Source organism: Chanodichthys erythropterus, chromosome 18, assembly GCF_024489055.1.
Source record: "Chanodichthys erythropterus isolate Z2021 chromosome 18, ASM2448905v1, whole genome shotgun sequence".
Classification (NCBI taxonomy): Eukaryota; Metazoa; Chordata; class Actinopteri; order Cypriniformes; family Xenocyprididae; genus Chanodichthys; species Chanodichthys erythropterus.
In genome coordinates, this window is record NC_090238.1 from 13,290,944 (window position 1) to 13,310,730 (window position 19,787).

Sequence of the window (19,787 nt, forward strand, 5' to 3'; positions counted from 1 at the left end):
GTTACAGGCTCTTTGAACCCATTCCTGTCTATCAACCTGTCATGCTTTGAAAAAGCCAGGGACCTTTTCTCAGGAACCCTTAGAGGGAAGAGAATAAGAAGGTAAAAAGTAAACACAAAACAACTTTTAAGTCACCAGATCCGTCAGTGAAAGGAAAGCTTTATTTTTAGCAATAGCAGCGGGGTGATTTCTGGCGCTCTGTACGTGAAATGGCAGAGACCCCTGCCGAGCTCTCAGAGTCCTTAATGAAAGCGCTCAGTCTCTCTCACTCTCAGCTGTCTGTGTTAGCGTGTTGCATAACTACTAGTGACGCTCGTGCAGTCTCTCACTGTTGCCAGGGACAGCGGGCATCTGCCCTCCCGTAAAATAGTCATCACTTCATTCCTGTACTCATACATCTTCCTGATGTCATTTACAACTGTATTGACAAAGAAGTTTGTCTTCAGAGAATACAGAGGTGCTCTCTTTCATTGCATAGGATGGTGATTAATGGTGTTTTCAGTTTTCATTTAAGTATGTTACATTTAAGAAATAATATAGAAATATAGTATAGTAATACACACAATTAATGATAATAAAATAGTATATATATATATATATTTACCCATTAGAGGGTCAGTTAATTCTGCCATGGTTAGTGGTTGCAATCCAACATGAATGACGAAGGAATTAAATCTAAATAGTCTTTAATCCACAAACAGAAATACACAGGAGAATCTCAGGAGAACATACATGCAAACTATGTTTAACATCGGTGATAACCATCAACTGAACAAAACAGGAAAACAGGAACAGACCAAAACCAAACTAAAACACAAATGAACTAATATTACTTAACAAGTGTGACATTAGTCCCCCTTACAGAAGATGCGTCCTCCCGCAGTAACAAGTCCAACTGATGAGGGAGGGGGCTTAGGAGGAGGACGAGGGACAGAGGATGATATGACCGTCTGAGGACTGAGGCAGAGCAGGTGGGACTGAGGAATAAGGTGGAGCCGGGGGGAAGGTGGAGCCCGATTGAGCTGAAGAGGCAAAGGGATGAAGCGCAGTTGAAGGCACAGAACTCCATGGCACAGGCAGAGCAACGTCTGACCAAGGCGGAGCTGGAGGGATGAGGGAGACCAGTGAAGCTGTAAGGATGACGACCCCAGGTGGAGCCGGAGGGATGAGGGAGACCAGTGAAGCTGTAAGGATGTCGACCCCAGGTGGAGCCGAGGTAGGAGCCAAGGTGGAGGTGACTGGTTGACAAGCTGAGGTGGAGTGATGGGCTCAGGCGCCTGGAGGCAGAGCCAGGGGATCCACTTGCCAAGGCGGAGCTGGAGACCGGAAGACCAGAGGAGGATGTGAGTTGCAGGGCAAAGCCAGTAGCAGAGGAGCCAAGGGACTGGAGGGAGCCAGCGGAGGTGTGTCTTTGGTAGAGTAGTTGGGAGAGAGAGGCTGGGTTGGATCATTGAAGAACAAAGAGACTTGGAGCTGGGTAAGACCAGTGGCGACAGGAGACTTCAGGGATAATCCTCTTCCAAATCCTGAATACATTTTGTGGGGAACTGGCACAGCTCACCATCAGTTTTTGAAGTATGGGCAGGGATCCATCCCATGCCCTTATACTCCACCAAAATACCCTCCTTACAGAACAATATAGCTGGCTTGACTCTGGCATTGTCATCGCTGCACGCTCGGGCTCTGCGTCTGTGATGGGGTCAGGCTCTTGGTCCACAGGGGTGTGGCTGAAGTCTGGCTGTACTCTATTTCTGGAGTAGGGCTGGTGATGTCCTCCACAGTTGGGCAAATGGTGAATACAGATCCACAATGCACCAGTATCCACACTACATAGGCGGCAAATGTCCCTTGAGGACCATCACCGGGCAGGCGTGCCTTAAACCGCGTATTTAATCTAGTCCGAAAAACATACATAGGTTGGGGAAAGTGGTAAGGCACGCTAAAAAGTATCTCGTGTGGTCCTTGAGGTACGATGCTCCTGCTCCATGCAGAGCAGGCAAACAGCTGGTAAATCCATATTTTTACACATAGAGGGTCGGTTATTCTGCGGTTGGGGGTTGCAATCCAACACAAATGACAAAAGAATCCAATTCAAAGAGTCTTTAATCTACAAACAGAAATAAACAGAAGAATCTCAGGGTGTACTCACACTAGGCACTCTGAACCGGTTCGTTCAGTCTTCCCTGGCCCATGCTCGGATTGGCTAATCGGGAGCACCGGGAGAATTCCCGGTGGGCCGGTCTGATTACTTGGCTGTGAGGGCCGGTGTTGTCATGGCACTGGGTTGAAATATGGATGCTCTAGAAACTGTCGATGCGGCCAAATGTACTAAGCTGAGTAGCCTAACCTTTTCCTTAAAACCAGTCAGTGACGGATTTAGGCCTGGACGACATGGCCAATGGCCCAGGGCGGCATCTTGCCAGGGGCGACACGAGGCACAGGTGCAAGAATAAAACAAACTAACGAATGCGTGATCGGGTTTTTACCGCTCATTTTTACGTAACATCAATGATATCATGTCACTCTATGGGTAGATTAACCTGGTCGGGAGGGACTCGGAGTGTACGCAGGAGAAGACAACTCACTCTAAAGTATACGAGAAGAAGGGATGAGGTGACGTCTGTAGGGGGAGCGGGACAAGTTCTAAATCAACACTAAATTATGGTAAGGCAAACGGTCTAAGCCACCGGAGGCCGATTTAATTAACGTAAACAAATAAAAAGGAAGAGGGGAAACACACAAAAGATAAAGCAGCTATTACTCATATTGTAATAATAGTTACAATATGGCCAACAATATTCATTTTTCTGTCCAACTAGCTTACATAACCACTCATTAGTGATTTTGAAACATACTGTAACTTTTTTTAAACAAACGTAATACTTTAATATTTTACTGTAAAGCTGTGCAATTTTGGGGGATTTATGATATTTTGTTTTATTTATTTTCCTCAATTTGTAATAAATTAAGTATATACATTTATATAAAATAGCAACATTTTTTGTTAAATCGACTTTAATAAAGATCTACATTTCTCAATTTCTTTCATAGTGATAGACATGAAAAATGTGCCTGGGTTTAGTGGACGATTGCTGCCATCTACTGGAAAGCAAACACTTAATTAAATTAAAATTAAAATAACATGATTTTTTAAATGCAGCCACTAGATGGCTAGATAATTAATCAATGGTTCACATTATAAAATGTATTATTATAACAATAAAAATGACTCTATATCAAATTTTAGCATTTTTTGTACTATAATTTTTGAAGATATTTTTGAAAAATACAATTAATTACAAGGCTGTAGAGAACAGTTCATTATTGCAGACTTATATTGTCAGGACTGAAAACTCGAGATTCAATTGCAAGTGACAAAACTCCTTTATTAAGGAAATGCACCAGAAAAAGTGAACAACGTGAGTGGTCGGAAGACTGTGGTACAGCTGGTTCTTTGGTGGCACAGGGACTACAATGGGCTGATCGTCAAACGCAATCCAGCGCTGATCACCAGACAGATAAACATCCACTCTGAACAGCGGCGAAACTCCAGACGAGATAAACATCCACTCAGAACAGCGGCAGGAACCCAGGAAACGAAAGGCAGAACTGAAAGGAACACAGCGTGAGCACACAGAACAATCCGACAATGAACGAACAAACACAGAGACATTAAATAGCAGTGCTGACAAGCAACAGCTGCCGCTGATCACCGATCAGCGCTCGTGAGTTGCCCAGCAACCACACGTGACAGTCAAGACACACACAACCACACACACACACACACACAATAACAACAGAACGGAATCCACAGACCTGCGAACCGTGACAGTACCCCTCTCCCTAGGAACGCCTCCTGGCGTTCCCGTGGACCGTTACCTGTCGATTGAATTCATCGATAAGAGAGTGATCCAATATGTCTCTCGCAGGCACCCAACTTCTCTCCTCCGGACCGTAACCTTCCCAGTCCACCAAGTATTGAAATCCGCGTCCCCTCCGCCTTGAGTCCAGAATACGTTTAACCGAATAGACAGGTTCCCCATCTACGAGACGTGGCGGGGGGGGAACCGGGGCAGGCGGATTAAATGAACGAAAAACAGGCTTAATTTTGGACACATGAAATACCGGATGAATTCTCCTGTACGCCGGAGGAAGTTTGAGGCGAACTGCCACTGGACTAAGGATCTTAGTGACAGCAAACGGGCCAATGAATTTAGGAGCAAGCTTATTACAAACGGTGCGAAGAGGAATGTTCTGGGTAGAAAGCCACACCTTTTGACCAACGACGTATTCGGGAGGCTTAGACCGGTGGCGATCGGCCTGAGCCTTAGTGCACTCCCGCACCTGGAGGAGAGCCGTTCTAGCCTTCCTCCAAGTGCGAGAACACCTCTGGACAAAAGCGTGAGCGGAGGGGACCGCGACTTCGGATTCCAAACTCGGAAAAAGAGGTGGCTGGTATCCTAAACTACCTTCAAACGGAGTTAGGCCCGTGGACGATACAGGTAACGAGTTATGCGCGTACTCAACCCAGGAGAGCTGTTGGCTCCAGGAGGAAGGATTCTGAGAGACCAAACATCGCAACACTCATTCCAAATCTTGGTTGGCCCTCTCAGTTTGACCGTTGCTCTGAGGATGGTAACCCGAGGAAAGACTAACATTCGCCCCCAGTAAGCGACAAAACTCTCTCCAAAATTTGGACACGAATTGGGGACCCCTGTCAGAAACCACGTCCTTCGGGAGGCCATGAATGCGAAAGACATGATCAATGACAGCAACCGCTGTCTCCCTGGCAGAAGGTAATTTGGGCAGGGGAATAAAATGAGCCGCCTTCGAGAACCGGTCCACCACGGTTAAAACCACCGTGTTGCCCTGGGAGGAAGGGAGGGCAGTAACGAAATCTAACGCAATATGGGACCAGGGTCTCGAAGGAACTGACAACGGCTGAAGGAACCCTGCTGGAGGTCGATTGGAAGTCTTACCAACAGCGCAAACTGAACAGGCCAAAACAAAACCACGAATATCTTGAGCCATCGAAGGCCACCAGAATCGTTGCTTAACCAAATAAGCGGTACGATTGACCCCTGGATGACAAGCGACCCTGGAACAATGACCCCAACGGATAACATCGGACCACAAGTTCTCAGGCACAAATAAACGACTCGGTGGACAACCGGACGGAGGCGTTACCCCTTGTAAGGCACTGCGGACCTTCGATTCGATCTCCCAAATGACCGCAGAGATGACCAGTCTCTCCGGTACGATGGAATCGGGAGACGGACGTTCGGAACGATCAAAAATACGAGACAAGGCATCGGGCTTGGTGTTTTTGGAGCCCGGGCGGTACGAGATGGAAAAATCAAAACGACCGAAAAAAAGAGCCCACCGAGCCTGCCTAGAGTTCAAGCGTTTAGCAGATCTAATGTACTCTAGGTTCTTGTGATCGGTCCAGACGATAAAAGGTACCCCCGACCCCTCTAACCAATGACGCCACTGTTCCAAGGCCAACTTAACTGCCAACAGCTCTCTGTTACCAATATCGTAGTTGCGTTTGGTGGGAGTCAAACGATGGGAAAAAAAAAAGCGCAAGGGTGCATCTTACCATCCGCAGAAGAACGCTGGGAGAGAACCGCTCCAGCCCCAACCTCTGACGCGTCGACCTCCACCACAAACTGACGAGAGGGATCAGGGGTCACCAAAATGGGAGCCGAAACAAAGCGGCTTTTTAGGTTGGAAAATGCAGCCTCGGCTGCACTAGACCACCTGAACGTCAGCTTGGTGGAGGTCAAGGCAGTCAAAGGAGCGGCCAGCTGGCTGTAATTGCGAATAAAACGCCGGTAAAAATTGGCAAAACCCAGAAACCTCTGTAGGGCCTTACGGGAGTCTGGAGTTGGCCAATCCACCACAGCCTGAATCTTGTCGGGATCCATACGCACTCCCTCGGACGACACGATGAACCCCAAGAACGGAACTGACTGTGCATGAAAAACGCATTTCTCCGCCTTGACAAAAAGCCCATTCTCTAGAAGCCTCTGAAGCACTCGTCTGACATGCTGAATGTGTTCCTGGAGAGACGAAGAAAAAAAATCAATATGTCATCCAGGTAAACATAAATGAACTGATCAACCATGTCTCTCAGCACGTCATTGATGAGTGCTTGGAAGACCGCGGGAGCGTTGGAAAGCCCAAAAGGCATAACCAAGTATTCAAAGTGCCCCCTGGGGGTATTAAAAGCGGTCTTCCATTCATCCCCCTCCCTGATGCGAACCAAATGATAGGCGGTGCGGAGGTCCAACTTAGTAAAAAAGGAAGCTCCCTGCAACCGCTCGAAAGCTGAAGACATCAGCGGCAAAGGATACGTATTCTTTGCCGTGATGTTATTCAACCCCCGATAGTCAATGCAAGGCCGCAGGGAACCATCCTTCTTACCCACGAAGAAAAACCCCGCGCCCGCCGGAGATGAGGAAGGGCGGATGATCTTGGCTGCTAAAGAATCAGAAATATATTTCTCCATGGCCTCCCTCTCCGGAACGGAAAGAGAGTATAACCTGCCCTTAGGCGGAGACGTACCTGGCAATAAGTCTATGGCACAGTCATAGGGACGATGTGGAGGAAGAGAGGCAGCTCGAGACTTACTGAACACTTCCTTCAGGTTCAGGTACTCCTTGGGCACGTTAGACAGGTCCATGGATTCCTCCTGCAACACAGAACACAACACAGACGAACAGGCAGACACCAAACAACACGCATGACAAAAACTGCTCCACGCACGAACAGTGTTCAGTTGCCAGTCAATGTGAGGGTTGTGACGTGACAGCCAGGGGTGACCCAACACCACAGGAGCCAGAGGGGAACTGATTAAAAACAGTTTAATCTCCTCCGTATGATTACCCGAAGTGATGAGTCTTATGGAAACGGTGCTCTGGATGAGTGAGGGCATAACCTGTCCACTGAGTGCTTGCACGGTGATAGGCTGAGGTAACGGAACCACCGGAATACCCAGCTGACCCGCCAGCGAAACGTCAATAAAACTGCCCTCCGCTCCTGAGTCCACCAAGGCCTGGCAGTTATGGAAAACGTTGGCCCATTGTAGTCTGACCGGGAGGAGAGTCGCTGAAGAGGATTTCTCAAAAGAAACTCCACCCGTCAATAGCCTCAAGTCTACTGACGGGCTCTGGCTTTTACCGGACAGTTGGAAACGACATGTCCACTTGCTCCACAGTAGAGACACAATCCATTAGTCCGTCGACGCTCTCTCTCCTCCCTGGTCAGCCGGGTTCTGCCCACCTGCATGGGTTCGTGATCTAAAACGGGGCTGACCGTGTCGCCGGCGAACTCCCGCTCCGGGAGGGAACATGAACGCCTTTGTTGATTACGACGTTGCAGACGGCTATCCACTCTAATGGCTAATTCGATCAGTCCATCCAGAGTTGTGGGTAAATCCAACCCGACGATCTCCCGTTGGACACGGTCAGCCAACCCATGCAGGAAGTGGTCCCACTGTGCCTCCTCGTTCCATCCTGTCTCTGCCGCTAGGGTGCGAAAATCAATGGAATAGTCAGTAACTGAACGATCACCTTGTTGCAACTCCGTCAGTTTACGAGCCGCTTCACGTCCCGAAACGGATCGATCAAACACCCTTTTTAACTCCTCTGTGAAAGACTGGAAGGAGACGCAGCATGATGATTGACTCTCCCACACCGCTGTTCCCCAGAGTGCAGCGCGTCCCGACAGCAACGTGATCATTAACGCCACCTTGGACCAACGACGTGGGTTGAAGAGTGAAAAACAACGAGCACTTCGTCACAAAAGCTCGGCATAAATGTGGCTCACCAGCATATTGGGCAGGAGGTGGAAGACGGGGCTCTGCGCGATGATCCGGCTGTGCTGCGGAGGGGGGAACAGACGGCGGGGTGGGCACAGTGGGCGCTCCGCTGATGTTCGATCTAAGTTGCTGGAGCTGGGCAGTAACCTCCGACACCTGTGCCACCAAAGCTTGTACCGCACGACCCGTAGCCAAGATCTGTTCATCCTGTTGATCCAAACGAGTATTGTTACTAACAAAGAAGTCTCTCCACTCACCACTTGCTGAATCCATTGTGGTCGGATTGTTATGTCAGGACTGAAAACTCGAGATTCAATTGCAAGTGACAAAACTCCTTTATTAAGGAAATGCACCAGAAAAAGTGAACAACGTGAGTGGTCGGAAGACTGTGGTACAGCTGGTTCTTTGGCGGCACAGGGACTACAATGGGCTGATCGTCAAACGCAATCCAGCGCTGATCACCAGACAGATAAACATCCACTCAGAACAGAGGCTGGAACACCAGACGAGATAAACATCCACTCTGAACAGCGGCGAAACTCCAGACGAGATAAACATCCACTCAGAACAGCGGCAGGAACCCAGGAAACGAAAGGCAGAACTGAAAGGAACACAGCGTGAGCACACAGAACAATCCGACAATGAACGAACAAACACAGAGACATTAAATAGCAGTGCTGACAAGCAACAGCTGCCGCTGATCACCGATCAGCGCTCGTGAGTTGCCCAGCAACCACACGTGACAGTCAAGACACACACAACCACACACACACACACACACACACACACACACACAATAACAACAGAACGGAATCCACAGACCTGCGAACCGTGACATATATACTGAGGTTTTAATTACATTATTTTAATATTGTCAGTCGTGAATTAAAGTGAGTCGGTCTAAGGCATTAAACTCCTTGGCTGAAAATGAGTCCCAATCCGGCCCTGCCCTGGCCTGCTTGGAAGAGGTGGGCCAGAGCACGGTTCAGTTGGGCTCGGGCTCGGTACGCATGCAGTGTGAACGCTTACGGTGCTGGAGCACGGAGGAGCTGCTTCTTTTGTGTGCACTACTGTCATCATTACGACAGCAAACATCTTTATTACTACTTAGATAGTACACTTTTCAATTAATGTAATTAATTCGAGTGTATTTGAGTTTATAACGGGTCTGGTTCTCACCTTTTTGATGAACTGGAATTGTAGTTTGCGAGCAAATTTGCAAATTCCTCCATTAACCTCAGCTATCTAATTAGTACTAATCCTCTGATACGTGCAAGTAAAAATCGATGCCTGGCATAAATGATAAATCTATTAGGCAGTATCTTATCGAAAGTGCTTTTCATCCTGTTTTCTTTCATACAAAAAGTTGCATCGTATGACGTAAGTGTGCTCCAGCCTGGAAGTGGAATGTGAGTGCAGCCCAGCAGAGGGGGGACAATTGTACTCGGTTCAAGGCAACTGTGCCTAGTGTGGGTACACCCTTAAACTCAGGAGAACACACACACAAACCACATTTAACATTGACGATAAGCAACTGTCAAATGAACAAAACAGGGAGTAGTCCAATTTATGCACAGAGAACTAATCTCTACACAGGTGGGGGTAATCAGTAACATAGGTAACAAACTGGCATACACTGGGAAACTAGGTCAAATTAAGCTGGTGCCACAGTATAAGATTTTTTAAATCTTATAAGATTTTCAAAATGTTAGAGACCACAACATGATTGAGAAGACAGTATTAAATTAATTTATATTACATTTTATATTACACCTATTTGTAATGTAAAATATGATATAATATGGGACTACCGTTGACAGTAAAAAAAAAAAAAAATACAGAGATATACAGTTAGTGTGGATAGCATTATGTGCACATTATGAGTTTATCTTGTGATTGCAGACTTTCCCTGGCAAAAAACACCAAAGAGTTCAAAAACATCATGGTGTAGGGCTTAATTTTAGAGTTGCAAATGGCACCAGGATGAGGAATGTTGTAAGAGCGGAACCAGAAGAGACTGGCGGCTCCCCGGCACGTGTGTCTTATTAGGAGTCAAGGTGAGAGGGAGGACCATTCGCACGGTCCCTTGTCTCCCATCCATTCCACATGCTGGTAATTTATCCCCTCTGGTTAACCTACTTTCATGACAATTAAAATGCCCAGGGCTTTAACACATTGCTCTTTTCTTCTGTCTCATTCTCTCTCACACAGACACTGAGTTTAATCTTGCTTTTCTCTTTTCGTAGAGACATCATAGACTAGCCAGGGCAGCGATACAGTTTCAGTATTTAAGCAGGCACCAAGCTGTAAATCTCATATGACATTACATCCAGTTTGTGTGGATCAGGGACGCACCACGGCCTTCCTGACATATTTACATCTGCTTACCAGAATGTTTCTCGCAAACAAAGTCAATAACCGAATCCCAAGCTGGCAGAACATATCAGAGAGATTTAATGCCACATTCCTTGTCAAATTTAATTCAAATGTTGATCTAATAAATCTCATTCTTGTTTCTGATCGACGTCAGTCTACATGGGCCTTTAAAGTCTGATGAATACATCAGTTCTCCTGGGAGGAATAAACCTGTCCAGTTAAATGAGATTGCAGGAGTAGCTGTACATCTGGATCATTCGGACACCCTAATTTTATAATGGCAGTCTCGATAGAGCAGCTGCAGCCCTTCGCCAAGACACATTCATTCTCTAAATAAGTTCTCAATGAACTCATAGTGAATCAATGGGGTCTCTTCTGTCTGCAGGTGGCTGCACCATACAAAGCTAACTAATAGGCGGGTTTGATTGCTACACCGTGTGAAAAATGATCGATAGCACCAAGTGCTTAGTGGTCCATGTGCCTTCACCTCGAATTTTAAAATGCCCCTTCCAATGTGGTTAATTTCCTGTCAGAGCAAGTTACTCAATGCACAAAAAACTACATGAGATTGGAAATTGGTGACTCGATGTTAAAACAGATTTGGATCTGAAGCCTGATGTAATTTGAGGCAGTTTCTGCATCATGGACTGAGCTTTTTTTTCAGTGATAGAGCTGCAATGAAATAGAAGTAGTGAAAGATCTGCAGATCGTTGCACTCAAAAGGCAAGCTTGGCAAAGTTCTTCATACCAGAGAGGACTTAATTGTTTGATAAGAAATACAGTAAAAGTAGTAATATAGTAATATTTTGAAATAATATTGCAATTTAAAATAACTGCTTTGTATGTCAATAAATTTTAAAATTGAATTTATTTCTGTGAAGGCAAATCTGTTTCATTACTCCAGTCTTCAGTGTCACATGATCTTTCAGAAATTATTCTGATAGGCTAATTTGATGCTCAAGAAACATTTTGTATTATTAACAATATTGAAAAATAGTTTTTGTTTGATCAATTTAATCAATTTGTTCAATTTAATGCATCCTTGCTAAATAAAAGTATCTTTAAAATATCTTTAAAACAACAACAACAACTGGCCTTAGTAACATCAGCCAAAAGTCAGAAGTGTAAAAAATAACAATTTTATTATAAATTACAAAGACAAATATGTATACAGTATATTTCCTTGGAATAATGCAGACTGATTAATATTGTTATTATTTACAATAAATCCAGGAATGTGTTAAAGGAACACTCCACTTTTTTTGAAAATAGGCTCATTTTCCAACTCCCCTAGAGTTAAACAGTTGAGTTTTACTGTTTTCGAATCCATTCAGCCGATCTCCGGTTCTCCGGTTTCTCCGGTCCACTTTTAGCATAGCTTAGCATAGTTCATTGAATCTGATTAGACCGTTAGCATCTCGCTCAAAATGACCAAAGAGTTTTGATATTTTTCCTATTTAAAACTTGACTCTTCTGTAGTTAAATCGTGTACTAAGACCGACAGAAAATGAAAAGTTGCGATTTTCTAGGCTGATATGGCTAGGAACTATACTCTCATTCAGGCGTAATAATGAAGGAACCCCTGCTTGTACAGGGAACGTGCCTTGCAACCATGGAGACGTATGTGAGAGACGCTGCGTAATATCATTGCGCCTGCTGCAGCCATGGAACGGCAGCAAAGTTCCTTGATTATTACGCCTGAATGAGAGTATAGTTCCTAGCCATATCAGCCTAGAAAATCGCAACTTTTAATTTTCTGTCGGTCTTAGTACACAATTTAACTACAGAAGAGTCAAGTTTTAAATAGGAAAAATATCAAAACTCTTTGGTCATTTTTGAGCGCGATGCTAACGGTCTAATCAGATTCAATGAACTATGCTAAGCTATGCTAAAAGTGGTACCGCCAGAACCCGGAGATCGGCTGAATGGATTCGAAAACGGTAAAACTCAACTGTTTAACTCTAGGGGAATTGGAAAATGAGCCTATTTTCAAAAAAAGTGGAGTGTTCCTTTAAGAAAGCACATACTTGTTGATTTATTTAACTTTTCATTATGTTAATTTACATTTGAAACTGAACTTGAGTCGAATAAACTCAAAATGACATGCACATGGCTTCATGTGGTGCAGAAGAAATTGCATGAAAGTTAGTGGAGAAAATTTCAAAGTAGTTGAAGTCCTTTCTGTGGTAAATGCCGGATGGGCAGACTTGGCTGCTGATGGAAGGGCTTTCTGTCCTCCTCTCCCTCGCTCCACTGGACCCAGCTTTCCCTGAGGTTCTTTAGGTGGACTCCTAATGAAAGATCAAGGGCATTAGCTGCCGTCGGTGCAGAAACAGGGTACCTGCAGTTAACGGGATGGTTACAGAACATTAATTTTACCGCAGGCTCATTTGTAACGGGGAGAAAAGTGTGTGTGTAAAACTGTGAGAGAGAATGACAGAGTAATTGAGAGAGAGAGACAGAGAGGAAGAGAGAGATCATCCCTGATTTGAAGCTCTCTCACAAATCCATGTCCAACGGTGTAAAATTCATGGGAAGCATGGTGTGGAGAGCAAAACAGAGAAGTGGGAACCATTCAAGCTGGCATTTCCATCTGCTTCGTCAGCACAACTTCCATGGAAAATGTCAGATTCATTAAATGCTCCCTCTTTTCTCTTTCTCTTTACCTTTAGCTAGTTCATCTCTTAAGCCCAGTGCACATTGTGTGATTTGTTCTGTCCTTTACAAGTGTTGCTTGACCCCGTTCAGGCCTTGCACAGCCTACACGTCAATGCAGACTTGGTGTCATCAGTGGTCAGACTGTTTGATAGTAGGAGTAGAGCTTTGAATTATTTGGACTTTTTTGTAAATATATATATATATATATATATATATATATATATATATATATATATATATATATATATATATATATATATATATAATCATTCTAATATGCTGATCTGCTGCTCAAGAAACATTTGTTGTGTACAATTGTATAAAATATTTGTGTGCAATATTTTTTTTCAGGATTCTTTGATGAATAGAAAGTTCAACAGAATGACGTTTATTTGAAATCTAATCTTTTGTAACATTATAAATGTCTTTACTCTCACTTTTGTTTGATTTAATGCAACCTTGCTGAATAAAAGTATTAATTTCTTTAATTTATTTTCAAACAAATAAAAATTCTTACTGACTCCAAACTTTTGAATGGTTGTGTATATTACAAAAGCTGTGTATTTCAGATAAATGCTGCTCTGTTTTGAACTTTCTATTCATCAAGGAATCCTGAAAAAAAAAAAAAAAATGTTTTCAACATTTATATTAATCATAAATGTTTCTTGAGCACCAAATCAGCATATTAGAATGATTTCTGAAGGATCATGTGACACTGAAGACTGGAGTAATGATGCTGAAAATTCAACTTTGCATCACAGGAATGAATTACATTTTAAAATATTTTCAAATAGAAAACAGTTATTCTAAATTGTAATAATATTTCACAATATTACTGTTTTTACTATATTTTTAATTAAATAAATGCAGCATTGGTGAGCAGACAAAACTTCTTTTAAAAACATTAAAAATCGTACCATTTCCAAACTTTTGACTGGTAGTGTGTGTGTGTGTGTGTATATATATATATATATATATATATATATATATATATATATATATATATATATATATATATATATATATATATATATATATATATATATATATATATATATATATTATATTATTATTATTATTTATTTATTTATTTATTCTTTTTTATATATCAATCCTTTCGGCTTGATGGTGGAAAAGAGGATATGTCAAAGTCAATGGGAGATTTTAAAAATGTAATCTTAAATTTAAATTCTGCCACATCATATATATATATATATATATATATATATATATATATATATATATATATATATATATATATATATATATATATATATATATATATATATATATATATATATATATATATATATATATATATAATGTGTTAAAAGATACAAGTTAAAGGATACAAAGTTGGAAAAAGTTTAGAAAAGGAAATAGAGAAAAATAAGTGTTTTAGAAAAAAAGAGTTTCATCCAATCACTGATTGTGCAACAGTGACAGACTCCCCTGACAGCCAATAGCAGCAGTATTCAGGTCGCGCCGGCGCCGCTGTAAGCGTGAGCAGACGAAGCAGCTGTGCGGTGCAAGCTCCAGAAATTATCCGCTTTGAATTATCAGTTTAGAGAGAAAAGTGATTAAATATAACTAAAATATTGGAATTTATGAGTGGATGCGATAACTTTAGGAAGCTGTTGCCGCCTGGAGTGAGAAGAGGGCGAGGCGGAGACTCGTGAGAAATGGAGGCCGATGCAGACCCACGGAGCGTTAAAGCACCGCAAATGAACTTCCTTGTTTGATTAAGACATTGAATTCATGACATGGTGAGTTATGTTTTATACATTTCCTTGATGTTCTGCAAGAAAATTGTTGCAAACTCGGTTGCGAACTGATATGAGTGTATTTAGGCTACATAGCACGTTTGTAGCACGCAAGCCAGTGCTAATTTGCATGTGGGCTAAAGCTAGTCACATGTGAAAATGCTAATGAGTTCATGAAGTGTGACATTAGTGTGATAGTAAGCGTCAATGTGTTCAATAGGAGTTGAAATGTTGAGTTAATGTGGTGTTTAAAGCACATGCATGTGTAGGGCTTTCCACAGGTTTGAAATATAATGTAATTACTTGCTGTGGTGGAAGCCGGGCTGAAAATCCTCATATTAACCATGGCACAAAAGGTCTGGGCGATACAGTTAAAAGATTATCACGATATAATGTTTCATATTGTTCGGTATCGATAATTATTGATTTAAAAAAAAATAACTTTAAAAAAAGACTAGAAAAAAATGTTTTGAGTTTAACCATTTTTAATGAAGGCAAGCAACAAATAATTTTAAAACAAAATAAGTAAAATGCAAACAAATCTTTTTTATATTTCATATAAAGATTAAATAAATAAGTGTTAAAGAAACTTAGAGCTGCACAATTCTGGATAAATTGAGGAAACCTTTTTTGTTTGTTTCAAACTGAGATGCACTGCGTTCCAAATTATTATGCAAGTGACACATCCGTAAGATTTCTGTACAATAAACATTCCGATTTTAGTTTTTCTAAGAAAATGTTTGTTTGTTTATTTATCCATGTCTTTTTAGATAACTGGTATCAATCTCAGACAAAATAATTTGCCAGATCTATGAAAACCCTACTTACAGGTTGTTCCACATTATTAAGCAAGTCACAGTTCTCATGCAATATGGGCATTATGGGGACAAAGAAAGATCTTTCTGAAGATGAAAAGCATGAAATGGTGCAATGTTGTGCAAAAGGCATGAAAACAACTAATATTGTGTGAAACTGAATGGAGATTATTGAATTATCATAAGATTTGTGAGTGATTTAGAGCACAGCAGAACTCAGTCAGATAAAGGCTTATTAATGAAAGTTCCCATCAAAAAAAAAAAAATATTGCATTAAAAGGGCAGCTATAAAAAAGCCAGTGTTGAGCAGCAAACAGGTATTAGAAGCTGCTGGTGTCTCTGGAATAGGGCTGGGCGATATATCGAATGCTTTTGTCACACGCATTTTGTCAGTAAAGCTGGTTCCCTGATTACCGCTAAATCGCCATCACCTGCTTTCAAATGGAGCGGCATTTAATAGACAGAGCCGTAGTTCACTGACAAGCCACGCAATATCACGTTAAATATCGATATGAATCGCAGTCAATATTGAACGTGATATTGCGTGGCTTGTCAGTGAACTACGGCTCTGTCTATTAAATGCCGCTCCATTCGATATATCGCCCAGCCCTATTCTGGAGTCTCAAGAAGCTCTCCATGCAGGCTGGCAGTCGTGCGTAAAGATGCATTTTAGACACCACTAACCAAACCTCACAAAGAGAAACATTTTCAGTGGGTGTAGAAATACATTTTCAAACAGTTTTATTGCTGTGGTGCTTTTTTGCAGCATGGGATAGTGCATAGTGCATTGTACAATAATGCATTGTACTATGCACTATCCTCCTTTTTATACCATAGCTGAAAATGGCCAGTTATGAACACATCTCTTGCAAAATACCCTCCATCTCACTTCACAGTATTCCAGCCCAAATCATCATTCACCAGCTCCTTGCTGACGTTACAGTCTTGTTGGAACGTGGTGGCCATTCACCAACCATCCAGAAATCCATCCATTTAGACCATCCATTGTCGTAAGGCATTAGTCAGTGAATAAAACTATTTAAAAATGAGTCTTCATGTATTTCTACACCCACTGTAAATGTTTCTCTCTGTGAGGTTTGGTTAGTGGTGTCTAAAATGAATCTTTACGCACAACTGCCAGCCTGCATGGAGAGCTTCTTGAGACTCCAGAGACACCAGCAGCTTCAAATACCTGTTTGCTGCTCAACACTGGCTTTTTTTTTTTAAAGCTGCCCTTTTAATGCAATTAATTTTTTTGACAGGAACTTTCCTCAGTAAGTCTTTATCTGACCGAGATCTGCTGTGCTCTAAATCACTCACAAATCTTATGATAATTCAATAATCTCCATTCAGTTTCACAAAATATTAGTTGTTTTCATGCCTTTTGCACATCATTGCACCATTTCAGGTTTTTCATCTTCAGAAAGATCTTTCTTCCTCTCCATATGGCATGAGAACTGTGACTTGCTTAATAATGTGGAACAACCTGTATGTAGGGTTTCCATAGATCTGGCAAATTATTTTGTCTGAGATTGATACCAGTTATCTAAAATAGGGCTGCAACTAACGATTATTTCAATAATCGATTAATCTGTCGATTATTTTTACGATTAATCGATGAATCGGAGGGGAAAAAAAACATTAATTTCCAACCTTTTATTCAAAAACAGAAATGACAATGCAAAAAAATCCTCAGAACGTGCAAAAACAGGTTGCTCTTTTAAAGGGATAGTTCACCCAAAAATGAAAATTTGATGTTTATCTGCTTATCCCCAGGGCATCCAAGATGTAGGTGACTTTTTTTCTTCAGTCGAACACAAATGATGATTTTTAACTGCAACCACTGCCGTCTGTCAGTCAAATAATAGCAGTGATTGGGAACTTGAACAATAAGAGTCGAAAAAACTTCCATAGACAAATCCAAATTAAACCCTGCGGCTCGTGACTGCACATTGATGTCTTAAGACACGAAAAGATCGGTTTGTGCGAGAAACCGAACATTATTTATATAATTTTTTACCTCTAATACACCACTATGTCCAACTTCGTTCAGCTTCCTGTTAGTGAGGTCAAAAAATGCGTTCTGAAGACGGAAGTGATGTCTCGCCCATATACTTCAATGAGCGCGAGACATCACTGCCGCTGTCAGAGCGCGATCAGACCTCACTAGCCGGAAGCTGAACGGAGTTGGACATAGTGGTGTATTAGAGGTAAAAAATTATATAAATACTGTTCGGTTTCTCGCACAAACCGATCGTTTCGTGTCTTAGGACATTAATGTGTCGTCACGAGCCGCAGGGTTTAATTTGGATTTGTCTATGGAAGTTTTTTCGACTCTTATTGTTCAAGTTCCCAATCACTGCTATTATTTGACTGACAGACGGCAGCGGTTGCAGTTAAAAATCATCATTTGTGTTCGACTGAAGAAAAAAAGTCACCTACATCTTGGATGCCCTGGGGGTAAGCAGATAAACATCAAATTTTCATTTTTGGGTGAACTATCCCTTTAACATCCCTGAGCTGTTAAAGTAATAAAAAACAAATGGACTAACACAAAAAACATACACATGTATACTTTACATCTGCCAAATATATAGGGCTTTTTTTTAAAATAAATTGCACAAAAAGATGTATAATTTTGTTTAGCTTAAGATGACCAAGTGCTATAAAAAACTTTAAAATGAAATTTAAAAAGTACAACAAACACAAATATATTTGTCAACAATAACCAATATAGGACAAAGCACAGAATAAATACATGACAACAGATCAGTGTTAATTTTGACAGCAAATTTTGATTTATTTTTAGTCATAGTCTTTTGGATTTTCATGTTCACAATTGAAATGTATGCCACTGATAAGCATTGTAAATGCAGTATTACAGTACACATACCAATTAAACACGCAGGTCTCCTCTCGTGCGTCCTCCTAACTGGACGAGGCAATATCACTTTTGTTTCGATTTCAGATATCTATTTTATAGATGCCATCAATGCTTTTATCTTTCTAGATGTAATTACCAAAATCAAAGCAGTCCATAAACCTTAAATCCTCACGAAAACTTTGGTCAAGCCAGCTCGCGCGTCAACCTGAGAGGTCAGCCTCCTTACCTTGTCAAGTGGTCAAATTCTCGGTTTATGAATGGACAGTTTGGCTTGATTGACATTCGGGCATGATTTTATATACCATCGACCTGTCCTAAAACGTTAGCACGCTTTGATCGATTGTTTGGAGATCGTGTGTTTCTCCGTTCGAAGCGCATTTCCTGTTCTTTAATCGCTACAAAACAGTTGATTATTTATGAACGAAAGCGTGAAAAAAACGTGAAAATGGTCTCATTTGAAAGAAAATATCCAAAGCTAAAAGATGATATAGTGTGACTGATTGAAGCAGCCCGTATCAAAAGTGCGGGGGTCGATTTCTGTCTTTTCAAAACTGCGGGGGTCCTGTCCCTCGTGCCAACGGCGCGCCTGTTCAGAACAACGTTACGGGTCTCTCCGATGGTCTTTCCTCTACCTCCGCTCTGCTATTTATTTATTTATTTATTTTTGCTCTGCTCTGTTTCTCGCTCGACCGCGCGTTTTTATACTCAAACATCTCCGTGTCTCATTGAGAGGCGTAATAGTCGCGCGACACAACGAATCGATAATGAAATTCGTTACTAACTCTTTTAATAATCGAATTTTATCGATTCGTTGTTGCAGCCCTAATCTAAAAAGACATGTATAAATAAACAAACATTTTCTTAGAAAAACTAAAATCTGAATGATTATTGTACAGAAATCTTACTGATTTGTCTCTTGCATAATAATTTGGAAGGCAGTATAATGATTCTGAATGACCGCTAACGTTATACGAAATAACAAGTAATTTACCAGAGGTTCTGACAAAATATGAATTGCTGCAGTCTATTTTAATATTTTAAATTAATTTGAATTATTTTTTAAAAATATGTTCTTTGTATGATTCAATGACTCACTCATAAATGTCATTAATGGATGAATCAGTTGCTCCGTCACAATTCGCCTACTTATACTTCGCCTACTTACACCGATTGCAATTTTTTTGGCCGATTCCTATTTCCGATTTTTTTTGTTAGTGAGATCGGCCGATACCGATTTTTGCCAATTCTGATTTTCTTTAACTATAATTGACAAAATATACAAACAAAAATCTACTTTTCTTCAATGCAAAGTTTTATTTTCATAAAAAAAACAAAACAAAAAAAAAAACAAGTGAAAGTCAGTAATAAAATATAAACAGCTCAAAAAAATGCAATAGAATAAAGAGAGCTATGAAACTAAGTTTTTTGGGTTAACTGGGTTTCTATTCAGGTAAGAAAGTCTACAGAAA